We start from the raw sequence: 13,333 nt of genomic DNA on the forward strand, positions 1-13,333 counted from the left end.
GGAGCCTGTTTTTTGCCAGAATGTAACCTAACCTGCTCAAGTATGCTGGGGCAGAAAAACAAAAGGTGACCACCCCTGAATAACCATCTCTCCAGTCACTTCCGGCTTTGACATTATCACATCTGGATGAGCATACCACACTCAGGAATACAAAGCTGTCCCAAAAGCAAAGAGATAAGATCAATCTCACTTATCAAAATCTCTGTCTGTATGAGGTGCCCCTCTCAATATAGTAGAAAGCGTACTCCATCTTTAACATCAGCGTCTTTGTCGTCATTAAATCCTGTTTAAGTCATCTGGTTTTCTGCAACACATAATCTTAAGTTCTAAGTTGTTTTAGATACAACATTTATTGAATTCCTGTAAAATACTATAACTGGATATTTTATGTCAAGTAACAATGAGATAAAATTTTTTAACATTAGAAAGGTGGTGTTTTCCACTAACCCAATAGGTATGTTAATTATTTTCACTTACAACAATACTTTTTAAAATGATCTTTCCAAAGATTTAGAATACCATTACCTGAAAATGTGAGGTCATAACCTAAAATATCTGTTACATTTTATTGCTTCACTTTTTAGACTCATTCCATCAAGTGACCTCCATAAGCATCCAAAACTACTATTGACACAGAGGGTGCTCCATGTCTATGTGTCAACCTCAAATAGGACTTTGTTACTCAAAGTAACGGAGATCAGGTGCGGTGGCTCACATGTACAATCCCGCACTTTGGGAGGTCGAGGCAGAAGGATGGCTCAGGAGCCCAGGAGTTAAAAGACCAACCTGAGCAACACAGGGAGATCCCATCTCTACAAAAACATTAAAAATCAACCGGGCATGGTAGCACATGCCTATAGTCCCAGCTATTTGGGAGGCTGAGGTGGGAGAATCGTTTGAGACCAGGAGGTTGAGGCTGCAGTGAGCTGTGATCACACTACTGCACTACAGCCTGGGCAACAGAGTGAGACCTTGTCTCAAAAAAAAAAAAAAAAAAAAAAAAAAAGGAGACTATATCTCAATATGAAAGACTATGTAGGAGATTAAGGAGTCAAGTATGTAAACACTGAGGGACGACTGTGGGGAAATAACCTTATTTTATATTGACTGCAAAATATATAATTTATACAACTCCAAATATAATGATAATGTTAAAAATCAGATTCAATAAGTTAATTTTTACTACAGAAAGTACTTATTTTTCTAGCTGAGTGATACACCAAAGATGTTAAGATACACCAATAAGACTTTTCCTAATTTTTACGTAAAAAAAGAGACTTTTCTTTTCCTTTCTTTTGTTAAGTCTCTAGGGAAACACCTCAAGACTTTAAAAATGACCCTCAATTAACCAGCACCTAAAATGTGGGGAAGGAAGAGTTACAATACATTTCACTTAGAAGTTTATGCCAAACAAACTGGAGGTGAGTATCTTAAAATGTAACTGAAGATTACCCTTCAGGGATTATCCTTCAGGGCAGTAACTAGCAAGGCGTCTCTCCTCCCATCTACCTGGCTACAGACCCCTGGACCAATCACCTGCTCGGGCTTTCCACCATCAGTCAGTGCTGACTCCTATTACCTCCTCCTCTCTCTCTCCTAGTTCTGTCTTAAACATAAAAATATGCTCCTGCCTCACTGTGAGAACAAAACCCTTCCTCGATTCTACACACAACCTTTAACAACCAACTCATCTTCCTCTCCTTCATTCATTCAACAAACATCTACTGAGCCCCTACTATACTATAGACTTTCACTGTCTGATGCAGTCACCAACAGTCATATGTGGCTACTGAATACCTGAAATGTAGGTACACAGAATTAAGATGTACTATAAATGGAAAAAAGAAGATTAAGGACTTAGCAACAAAAAATGTAAAATATTTCAATAATTTTTTTTATTATAAATTGAAATAAGTTTTGGAAACACCAGGTAAAATAAAATATATTTTAAATTTAATTTTACTGTTGCTTTGTACTTTTTTCTTTTTAGAGAGACAGGGTCTCTCCCTCCATCGCCCAGGCTGAAGTGCAATGGTGCAAGCACAGCTCACTGCAGCCTTGGAACTCTCGGCCTCAAGCAGTCCACCTGCCTTGCCCTCCCAAAATGCCGGGATTATAGACGTAAGCCACAACTTCAGGCCTCTTTTACTTTTTTAAAAATGTGGCTCCTAGAAAATTTTAAATTATACAAGTGGCTTATATTTCTATTGGTAGTGCTGTTCTAGACAACGCTCTTAACATTAAAGGCATAAATGCAAAAATTATGGGCCAAATCTCAGGCCTCCTGGAGTTTGTATTTTACTGGGCACAGCAGAATCCTCAGGCAAAAAAAACACAAAGGAATGTGAGATCAAAAAATGATGTGTTCTGAAGAAAACAGCGCAGGGAAAAGAAGGACTAGTGTAGGTGGGATTCCTCTCCCTGCTCCCCTTCCCCTTCCCCTCCCCATCTCCTATGACAGGGAAGGCAAACAGGTTTCCTCTCCAGTACAAACTCAAATAGATTGGCAATGGCTGTCTGGAGCACTCACTGTTATAGAAAAGATTCCAAAGCTAACTCAAGCCTCAGCTGGAAAGCACCGCATGCTATATTTAACCGTGTCTGCACAGGCTGGGGAGCAGGCAGTAGCGCCAAGTTTGACCCAGTTCTATAAATGGCATCTCCACCCATCCATCCACTCAAGCTAGAAACCTCAATCTTAATTCGCTCTCTTACTTCCACCTCCCCACCCCCTTTACCTCAACCCCCATCAATCTAACTACATTCTGTGACTTTGGCCTCTGGAATGTCTCAAGAACCCAGCTGCTTATTTCCATACTCTGTCAAGATCTTAATCTAAAAAGGGGCCGGGGGAATCCCCTACAGTAACTGCTCCTCATCCAGGCTCCATGCCCTCCCTCAGTGTATTCCCCATACTGCTGTCAAAGTTCATGTCCCTTAAAAAAAAAAAAAAAAAAAAAAAAAGGCTCAAAATCATCAATACTTTATAATACTTTAAATACCCAGAGCACCCAGGTTAAGTGTTTATACCTCTAGTCTTATTTCCCACCTTTTCTCTCCATCCTGTCCCCTCCATGGCATCCTTTCCCTTAACTGTACCGACCTTCTCACCATTCTTTAACGGTGCTCTTCAGCATTATCTTCTCTCCAACTAGCATGCTATCCCCACCCTCCTCTTTTCTGCTCCTAGAAATCTTCAACTCAAACTTCAAGACCCAGGATCAAACGTCATTCTAAGAAACCTCAGAATCTTACAGGGAACTGGTCCCCCACTCCATTCTTCCCTTAGAACACTTACCTGTCACTTAGCCATGAGGATATGTTTAAAGAAATTCATTGTTATGCGATTCCACGGCTGTGAGAACATCACTGAGTACACTGACATAAACCTAGATGGCAGAGCCTACTGCACGCTCACGCTGGATGGCAGAGCCTACTGCACGCTCACGCTGGATGGCAGAGCCTACTGCACGCTCACGCTGGATGGCAGAGCCTACTGCACGCTCACGCTGGATGGCAGAGCCTACTGCACGCTCACGCTGGATGGCAGAGCCTACTGCACGCTCACGCTGGATGGCAGAGCCTACTGCACGCTCACGCTGGATGGCAGAGCCTACTGCACGCTCACGCTGGATGGTAGAGCCTACTGCACGCTCACGCTGGATGGTAGAGCCTACTGCACGCTCACGCTGGATGGTAGAGCCTACTGCACATTCATGCTGGATGGTAGAGCCTACTGCTCCTAGGCTGCAAACCTGTTCAGTTGTGCTGAATAATGAGGGCAACTGTAACCCTCATTATTTGTGATATAAGGTACAATAAAAATATGATATGAAAGATAACTTGTTCGGGCGATTACAGGAATGGAGCTTGCAGGACTGGAAGTTGCAATGGGTGGGGGAAGGATGGAGGGACGGAATGGGGGAGAGACGGGTGAATGAATGCAAAGGCCTAGGACATGATACTGTCTACTACGGTAGACTTTATAGACATTGTACACTTCAGCTACACAAAATTTATTTTAAAGCTTGTTTTCTTCAGTAATTAACTTTAGCCTACTTTATATACTTTTTAATTTTTTTAACTTTTGTAGTAACAGCTTAAAACACATTGCACAACTGTACAAAAATGTTTTTTCTTTACATTCTTACTCTGTAAGCTTTCATTTTTTTAACTTTTTAAACATTTTTCTCAAAAATTAAGATACACATACACATATAAGCCTAGGCCTCCTTGGGTAAGGATCCCAAGACATCACTAGGTGATAGGAATTTTTTAGCTTCATTACAGTCTTAGGGGACTGCTGTCATACATGCAGTCCAACATTGACTGAAATGTTATTTGGTGCATGACTGTATTCTGCTCTTATCTCAACATAGCAAGCATACTGCCTGCTAAAGCCATCAGCATGCTCTCACAATTAGTGCTGTGGAGGGAAGGACTGATTTCATTTATTTTTGTATTCTCATAACAACAATAATGCAAAGGCTTAAAGGAAACACTAAACGAATGAGTGAAAGAAGCAGAGTGTGGTCCCTGAATCCCCTACTCCAACACTCTCCGCCCAGGCTGGACTGGGAACTCTCACAAGTTCCTACACCCGCTGCCCAAGGCTGGAATATCTGAGCACTTCACCCTAACAGTATCAGAATGACTTCTCTGCTGACTCACCCAAATACAGGAAGGCAAGGGTGTGATACTCAATTATTTTGTGTCGGCACATAAATGGCAGTCAATAAATATTTATTCAATGCGTGAGTAAATGAACAGACATCGTCAGACATCTAGTTCCCCCACCTCACTTTATAGAGGAGGCACTTGCAACCCAGAGGTTTAACAACCTGTCCCAAAAGGTTGGTGATAAAAATCAAGATTGGAACACAGTCTCCCATCTTATACCCCAACTTATTTCTTCTGATGAAAAAGGTTCCCACATAGGTATTTGTCATTTTTTGGCCATTTGGTATCTGAACTCTTCCCAGTTCATGAGAATCATGCAAGGCAAAAAAGCCATGCCACCAAGTACAAAAGCGAAACTAACAAATCTCCTACCTTACCCCCCTGGTAACCAGGGCTTTGTTAGTGACCAAAGTTTAGACAATCACACGCTCCTGTCCAGACTTTGGAGTCTTGAGGGGTCACTGCTGCCAAGATGTAGGGACAGTAAGAGAACATTCACAGTGGAGGCAGGAAAGCTGAGGCTTTACACAGCAATGCATTGCACCAGTGCCAGGTGTGGGATCCACAGCAGACTGGTCTTCTGCTGCGACCCTGTGTCCTCTGCTGCCACCTGCTTTGGCCCCTACTTATTTTTCTAGCATAGTTTCTAGCTTTCGATCAGTTCTATGGGTTAACATATAGCCTTCCATTACATTTGTTTTCTGCCCAACTCCCACCAGGAATGGCTTTCTGTTGTCTGCATCCGAGAGACTTGACTATCACAAGTAAGTGAAGAATGAGGGGCATCACCTCAAAAAGAGGGTATTTATGGGGTAAAGTGGAGAGTAATTGCAAAAATATGGGAAAATGAGAAAAGGAAAAGCAAAAAAGAAATAATTGGATAGCCCAGAGAGAAGTCAGTGTCTTGCTGATGTTGTTTACCTCGACCACATGAGAGACTGCTAATTGATAACCAAAGGCATTTTTTTCCCGAGTCAACTAGACTACATTTCCAGCCTCCCTTGCAGTTAGCATGGCCACGTGACTAAGACCAAGCTAATGAAATGTCAACAGAAGTGATGTGTGCCACTACCACGCCTGACCCATAAGAATTACGTGTGAAAACCTCCATGTTCTTCCCCCATTCAATGAATGCCAAAACCCAGGATGACCTTTGGACGCTATTAAATTTAAAATAGGAAAAATGCCCACAGTTCAGAGCCTGAATAACTGTAGGGCAGAGCTGTTATCCCACTGTACTAACAGTCATTGGACTATTATATGACAAGAAATTCTACTGATTTAAACCACTGAAATATTAGGTGTGTTCATTAAACCAGTTAGCTTACCTTAGTAAATACAGAAATTAGTATTTACCTGTAAATGATAATAAATACTTAAATGTCATTTCTCAGCTTGAAAACACTGGTCAAATGTATTCCAGTATGGACTTGAACTAATACAAACAAAACTACCTCCCAGAAGTTAAGAAATGTGTTTTTGGTTTTTGAGAGGGTAGACTTTTTTCTTGGAGAAGAGGTACAAAAGTAAAGCAGGGGAAAAATGATATAACTCTTCAAATCAAATTAAATAATTCCTAGGTCCACGCATGGTGGCTCACGCCTGTAATCCCAACATTTTGGGAGGCTAAAGCAGGCAGACTGCTTGGGCTCACGAGTTCAAGACCAGCCTGGGCAACATAGCAAAACCTCATCTCCACAAAAAATTTAAAAATCAGCCAGGCATGGTGGCACATGCCTATAGTCCCAGGTACTTAGGAGGCTGAGATGGGAGGATCACTTAGGCCCAGGAGGTTGAGACTGCAGTGCTCCGTAATTGTGCCACTGCACTCCAGCCTAGCAGCCTAGCAACAGAGTAGGACTCTGCCTCAAAAAAAAAAAAAAAAAAAAAAAAATTAAATGCTTTGTTTTACATGTATTTCCCTCCTTTGCTCAATATTTGAGTTTAAACAAAATATACAAGTTTTTTCAGCATAAATCATGACCTGTACTAGAAATATAATTCAAACCTATAATATTTCAGGTTAAATCTTCCTATTTCCCACAAATTTTTACTATAAAAACAAAGTTATGTTATAAAAAGTGTTATCGACTCCATAGCTCACTTGCAGAGCTTTTAAAAAGTAGATGATCTCCTGACCTCTAGAGTTTTGGACTTGCTAGGCCTGAAATGGGGACCAAACATGAGCATTTTTCTGAAGTTTCTCAGGTGATTCTGAGACCCCCTTCCACCAGAACAAGAATTTTTAAGAAAATTTGTAAACATTTAAAATACCAGTAATATAGTACAAAGTCCTTTAATATTTGTCATAAAAAGCCTAATTCTAAAACTATTTAGAAAAACAATGTCAACTCATCAACTGAAAGTGTCTATTAAAATCTCTTCTGAAATATTTCACACGTTAATCTCCTATGTAACAAACATTCAACTGAACAACCCCGACTACAATTTGGGAACCAAGTGAACCTCAGGGTCACAATGTAAAAAAAGATGGTCTGAAATATAGCAGATTTTTAAATTACTAAGTAGAAGATAATACTCAGAGGGGAAAAAACTCCATCTCTTAACAGCTCTTAACACCTTGAAGAGTGGGAATTGAGGGGACAGCAGCAACTCTCACTTTCTAATTTATATACACTTGTTAATTCCGAATTTTAATATACAATTTTTTTAATCACCACAATTCACATTTTCTAGAAAACACCAACAAGTGCTTTTCTAAAAGCACAAGTTCCCCACCTCTAATCAAAGTTTAGCCACACTTCCTGACTTAGCACAGTGATCCCACACCTACAGGACAGAAACTACCCACTCCACTGCTAAGTTCCACCCACCTGCCATGTCCATCAGCTAGCCAACTCAAGCCTTATTTTCTAAGTCTGGAGCTGCACCATGGCCCTGAGTACAATGCCGTGAGTACAATGCTTGCGACGTCCTGAGCAGGGGTCAGCAAGCTTTCTCTTAAGGGGCCAGAGTGTGAATGTTTTAGGCTTTGCAGAAGATGAAGCTTCTGCTGCAATTAATCAAAACTCTTCCCATGTAGCACAAAAGCAGCCACAGATATAATACATAAACCAATGAGTATGGCTATATTCCAATAAAACTTTATTTACAGAAAGAGGCAGGCAGACTTTAGGTCTTAAAGGCTTGAGTGCCAGCAAGATTTGTGTGAGGCATTCTGAAATTATCTTTTTTTAATGTATGTTCATATATAAAAATGTGTGTGTATACATATACTTACATATTAGTATCATAAAATATATTTACTTCTATGTTACATGGGGTGTGTCATTGTCACTTCCCCCCGAACTATAACGTAAGATCCTGAGGGTGGAAGTGCTGCTTCATTCACAAATCTTTAGTGAATGAGCAGGAAACAGGCCCTCAGAAAACAATGTCTGACTCAACTCACCTCCTGAGATCCAATCATAGATTGACAGGGAGGAAAGGGATATAAAAGCAGCAAGTTGCCCTGTTAGGAGAGCAGAGCATTTATTACACACTCTGCCTCTGTCATCAGATGTTAAGCGTCCTCTCTTCCCCTCCCAACCCATCCCTCTCACACAGGGGACAAGTGCTAGCAATGAGGAATGGTGGCAAGACTGGTAACAATCAGAAGAGTGGGGATTCTCATTAAGAACTGCATGCTCCCAAACCACAGAGGGAGCACAAAGGGAGCAGAGCTCCTCCTCTGGCCTGTTCTGTGCCTCCACCGCCCCAAGGAGGGGCGCAGAACAAGGTCTCTTGTGTACCTGAGGCATATTACAGGCATTCAGTAAACAATATGATCAACAGAAAAGTCCATTTTAGCCTCAGATCTACTCACTCACTGGGTGACCCTGACCTTTTCCAAGGCTCATTTGCCATTACTGTAAAATGGGGATGATAAGCCATTCTGACACTTCTGTTAGGTTCACGTGAGGTGAACACGTGTGAGCACACATATAAACTCTAAAGCGCCACTCAAATAAAAAATAAAAAAAAAAGAATTTCAAATCTGCCTATATGTTGTAGATTCTCAAATGTCAGGATAGGCACATTTTAATAGCTGGAAAGCTGTGTGAATTTTCCCATTAACTACTTTATTAAATAGGGAAAATCAATTTAAATGATTTTCTAAAAGTTTTCCCCACAGACCTTAGTAGGCCATTTTCACTTTGAATTTCTTAAAAATGCAACTTGTTAGCTTTTTTAAGAGTTGCCTCCATTGCAGTATTTATCTTAATAGTAATGCATTTAGTTCAATGCATTCTAGAAAAAAAGTAAATATGTTTCCAGAGCTAATACTTCTTGTGAGATGGCTAAAATAAGAAAGCAGTGTAATCCATTACATGCAAAATGAGAGAGCTGAGAGGCCCAACGCTCAGGAAAACGTTTTCAAACTTGCAGCTGTAGCATGTTCTTCCACAGAGAAACAAGGATAGTAGGTATAGGTCACTAACAAGAATTTAAATTTTCCTGCACATCACTACGTTCCTTTCTTAACGCCTAAGATACTCTGGTAGCAAGACTGATTTACTGTTTAAAACCAGGGATGCCCTTCCTCCCACATCAATTACAGTAAGAATGTTCTTCCTTTATTTTAAAATAGAGATGAGGGTCTCACCAGGTTGCCCAGGGTGGTCTCAACCTCCCAAAGTGCTGGGATTACAGGTATAAGCCACTGTGCCCTGCCAGTAAGAATGTTAAGACTGCTAATATTGGTAAGGACAGGGTGCTAAAATTTTCAACTTTTTCTTGGCATCTGATTACAAATTACTACTCTTTTATATGGAGGGTGCTAGGCTTTGATATGGAAATACTGTTACTACTGTACTCCAATGGGGAAAAAATGTCACACTGTTCATGATACAAGAGATTTGCATGACTGATGGGTACTTCTATAAACCAGACTACCCCGCAGATACATTTGTTCATTTGAAACAAATCAAATGAAACTGAAAAAAAGCACTCCCTTGGAAAGACTATCCCTGATCTTCCTAGCAACAACTGCATCTTCCCCAACTCCACTTGTTCAGACGTTTATTGTGTATCTCTCTCCATTTTGCTCCACAAAAGCAGGGACTCTGTCTTATTCACTACTACATCCCCGGCACCAACATAAAATGCTTGGCACAGTAAGTGCTCAAATACTTGTTGCTTAATGTCCGCAACATTCCTCATCATCTTAAACCTCCTGGCATCTAACAGAAAACACCCCTTAGTTACTAAGTGATCACAAATAGTTCCATTATTTTCCGGTGTGCATTCTGTATGTTGTAGAAATTTGTTGAATTATTCTGATTTCCCTATATTCATGTTTACTCTTGCCTTCTTTCTATAAGTGACAAGTAGGGCTGGTGTTCTAACTTTATAGTATTAATTCCCTATGAAAGCAAAGAAACATATTAAAAAGTTAATAGATTTAAAGAAAATTATCAGGCGCACCATCCAGTACCTAGGAGCACAGATTCTGCAACCATCCTACCCAGATTTCAATTCCGGCTCCACCACTTACTAACTGTGTCCTTGGGGCACCTTTCTAAACTTTTAGGTGTCTCAGTTTTCTCATTTGTAAAATGGAACTAATTGCATGTCACCTCCCAGTGCCCCAGTCACTTCCCCTCTTCCTACAAACATGTTTGGTGTAGCACCTACCCAGAAAAATCTCTGCTCTCGTCAGTCCCTTCACCAACTAGCTACTGGGGCTCTCTCGCCCTTTATACCCAAGCAAGAACATCTACCAATCCACCACTCATCTGTGAGTTTTCTGCAATCTGGATTTTCTACTTAGATGTTCTACTCATCTTTTCTAGAAGCAAACTAATTTATCATCCCCTACCCACCAAAGGCCTCTGCCTGACTTCTCATTTCTACTAACAGTCCTCTCCCACTCATCCAGGCTTGGCATCATGTTTTTGAACGCTTCATCCTCACCTGCATGACTAATCACTCTCAAGGTCTGTCCAGGGTTCCTCAGGAAAACCCTTCTTGTCCATCTTTTCTGTTCTTACCTCATGACTCTCCACACACAGTAAGGTCCATGAGGACAGGGGCAAATTCTGAAATTGCTGATTTTCAAATCCTGACACCCAGTGAAGGCTTCCGTACTTAGTAGGCTCAATTAATAAATTAATGTGTGCCTGATTTACTATAATCATCTCCAAAATGAATTCCCTGACACCAGATGCCTCAGCCTCCAATCCTTCCTACAGTTATTGATCTTTCTTAAAATGTCCATTCTGCAACTTGTCTGTTCAGACATACTCATTAACGTATTCCATTCAGGTAATCACTGGTTATAAAGTACTACAGGTGGTACTGGGGGACACTGAAAGAAGTGGGACAAATCCTCTCCAGGTCTTCAAAAATGTTTTATGTGCAGAAATGTGCCATGTAAATATTTACAATAAAAGGTACAATGTGATAAACCTTCTAAACAGAGGTTTTCATCAGCAGGTGGCTTTTAAGAAAGAGAAGCAGAGGAAAGGAACGGGGGCATACCAAGCTGAGAGAAGAAGGTGTGTAACAGCCTAAGAGCACAGAAGTATATTCAGGAAACATTCCAGGGGCAATGTTACAGGTCAACTTGTGTCCCCTCAAAATTCTACGCTCAAATCCTAACCCCAGTACCTCAGAATGTGGCCATCTTTGGAAAAAGTTTTGTTGCCAATGTAATTAGTTAAGATGAGGTCATCAGGGTGCAAGTTTTGTTGCCGATGTAATCAGTTCAAAGATGAGGTCATCAGGGTATGCACTAATGCAATATGACTGGTGTTATTATAAAACGGAGAAATTTAGACAGAGATAGACACGCACACAGGAAGAACGCTGTGTGAGAAAGAAGGCAGAGATGAGCGTAATGCAGCAGAAGCCAAGGAATGCCCAAGATTGCCAGCAAACCACCAGAAGCTTCCCACACCAACCAGAATGGGAAGCATCGATACTCACTGAGCATTACATAAACTACACAGGATACTGCTCCCAGCAGTGAAGAATAATTATCATTAAACACGGCAATGGTCCCATCTAAAAAAATCTCAGAAGTAAGACTCAAAGATCAAATTATTTCTAAGTAACCCAACTGCTCCAGAACAAAAGCCAAGAAAACTTACACAAGAAATACAAAAATACTCGGCACCCAGCAAAGTGACAATTCACAACGTCCGGCACACAATAAAAAATGTCCAGGTATACACAAAAGCAGAAAGACACAACCCATAAGGATGGCGGAAATCAATCAATGGAAACCAATCCAGAATTGACACAGCTGTTAGAATTAACAGACATGGACACGGAAAGAGGTACTGGCCAGGAGCGGTGGCTCAGTCTGTAATCCCAGCGCTTTGGGAGGCTGAAGCAGGAAGATCTCTTGAGGAGTTCAAGGCTGCAGTGAGTTATGATCGCACCAATGCACTTCAGCCTGGGGCCCAGAGCAAGACCCTGTCTCTAAAAGAAAGGGGGGAGAAAAAAAGACATCTCCCACCCTGGTCTACAGTTGCAGACAGTGGCTCATACCTGTAATCTCAGCACTTTGAGAGGCCAAGGCCAGAGGCTCCCTTGAGACCAGCCTGGGCAACACAGAGAGACTTTGTTTCTACTACAAACTAAAAAATTAGCTGGGCTTGGTAGTGCATGACTGTAGATTCCAGCTACTCAGAAGGCTGAGGCAGGAGAAGATCCCTCGAGCCCTGGAGTATGAGGCCGCAGTGAGCTATAAAAGCACCACTGCACTCCAAACTGGGTGACAGAGGGAGACCCTGACTCAAAACAAAAAACAGAAACAGGTACTATAGCTATACTCCATGTAATCAAATATTTAAGGGATGTCATGGAAAATATTTTTTAAGACACCCAAATTGAAATTCTAGAAACGAAAAGTTACAGTTCAGACAAGGTGGCTCACATCTATAATCCCAGCACTTTGGGAGGCTGGGACAGGAATATCATTTGAGGTGAGGAGTTCAAATCCAGCCCGTCACGGCAAACAGAGACATAGGAAGACCCTGTCTCTATTTTAAAAAAGGAGGAGGAGGAGGAGGAGGAGATGATGAAATAGAAATGGAAATAAAAACAATGTGAATGATAAAAAAGGGGTGGGGGTAAAACTAATAAAAAGGTTAGATACCACAGAAGAAAGGACTAGTGACCTTGAAGACACAGCAATAAAAACTACCTCAGAATTCCAAACAACTACTCAGCAACGGAAACTGGATGTCAAAACAGAAAAAAGAGATTTTAAAAAGTTAACAGACATTCACTGAGTTCTGGGACAATCTCAAGCACTCTTAATAATATACATGTAACTGAAGTTCCTGACAGAGAGAAGAACACAAAAAAAATTGGAAAACTAATGGTCAAAAATCTTCCAAATCTGATAAAAACTACAAACCCATAGATCTAAAAGTTCAACAAACTCCAAGCACAGGAAACAAAGAAAACTAAACCAAGGTACATAATTATCAAACTGCTAAAAACCAATGATAAACAGAAAATCTTAAAAACAGCCAGAAAGAGAGACATATTATATAAAAATGAGTAAAGATAAAGAAGATTTTCTGTAAGAAACAACGCAAGAGTAGATGGCGCAGCAACATCTTTAAATTACTAAAAGAAAAAAGTGTCATTTAGAGTTCCATACCCACCGAAAATATCTGTCAAAAAAAAAAAAAAC

The 13,333-nt window shown here is 40.8% G+C and overlaps 1 protein-coding gene across 9 annotated transcripts in view; it reads right to left on the minus strand.

Moving 5' to 3' along the window:
* The window catches only part of DYRK1A (dual specificity tyrosine phosphorylation regulated kinase 1A), a 153,302-nt gene that overhangs the window by 58,388 nt on the left and 81,581 nt on the right, over positions 1–13,333 (minus strand). The window lies entirely within an intron of this gene.

The sequence above is a fragment of the Macaca mulatta genome, chromosome 3, assembly GCF_049350105.2.
Source record: "Macaca mulatta isolate MMU2019108-1 chromosome 3, T2T-MMU8v2.0, whole genome shotgun sequence".
NCBI lineage: Eukaryota > Metazoa > Chordata > Mammalia > Primates > Cercopithecidae > Macaca > Macaca mulatta.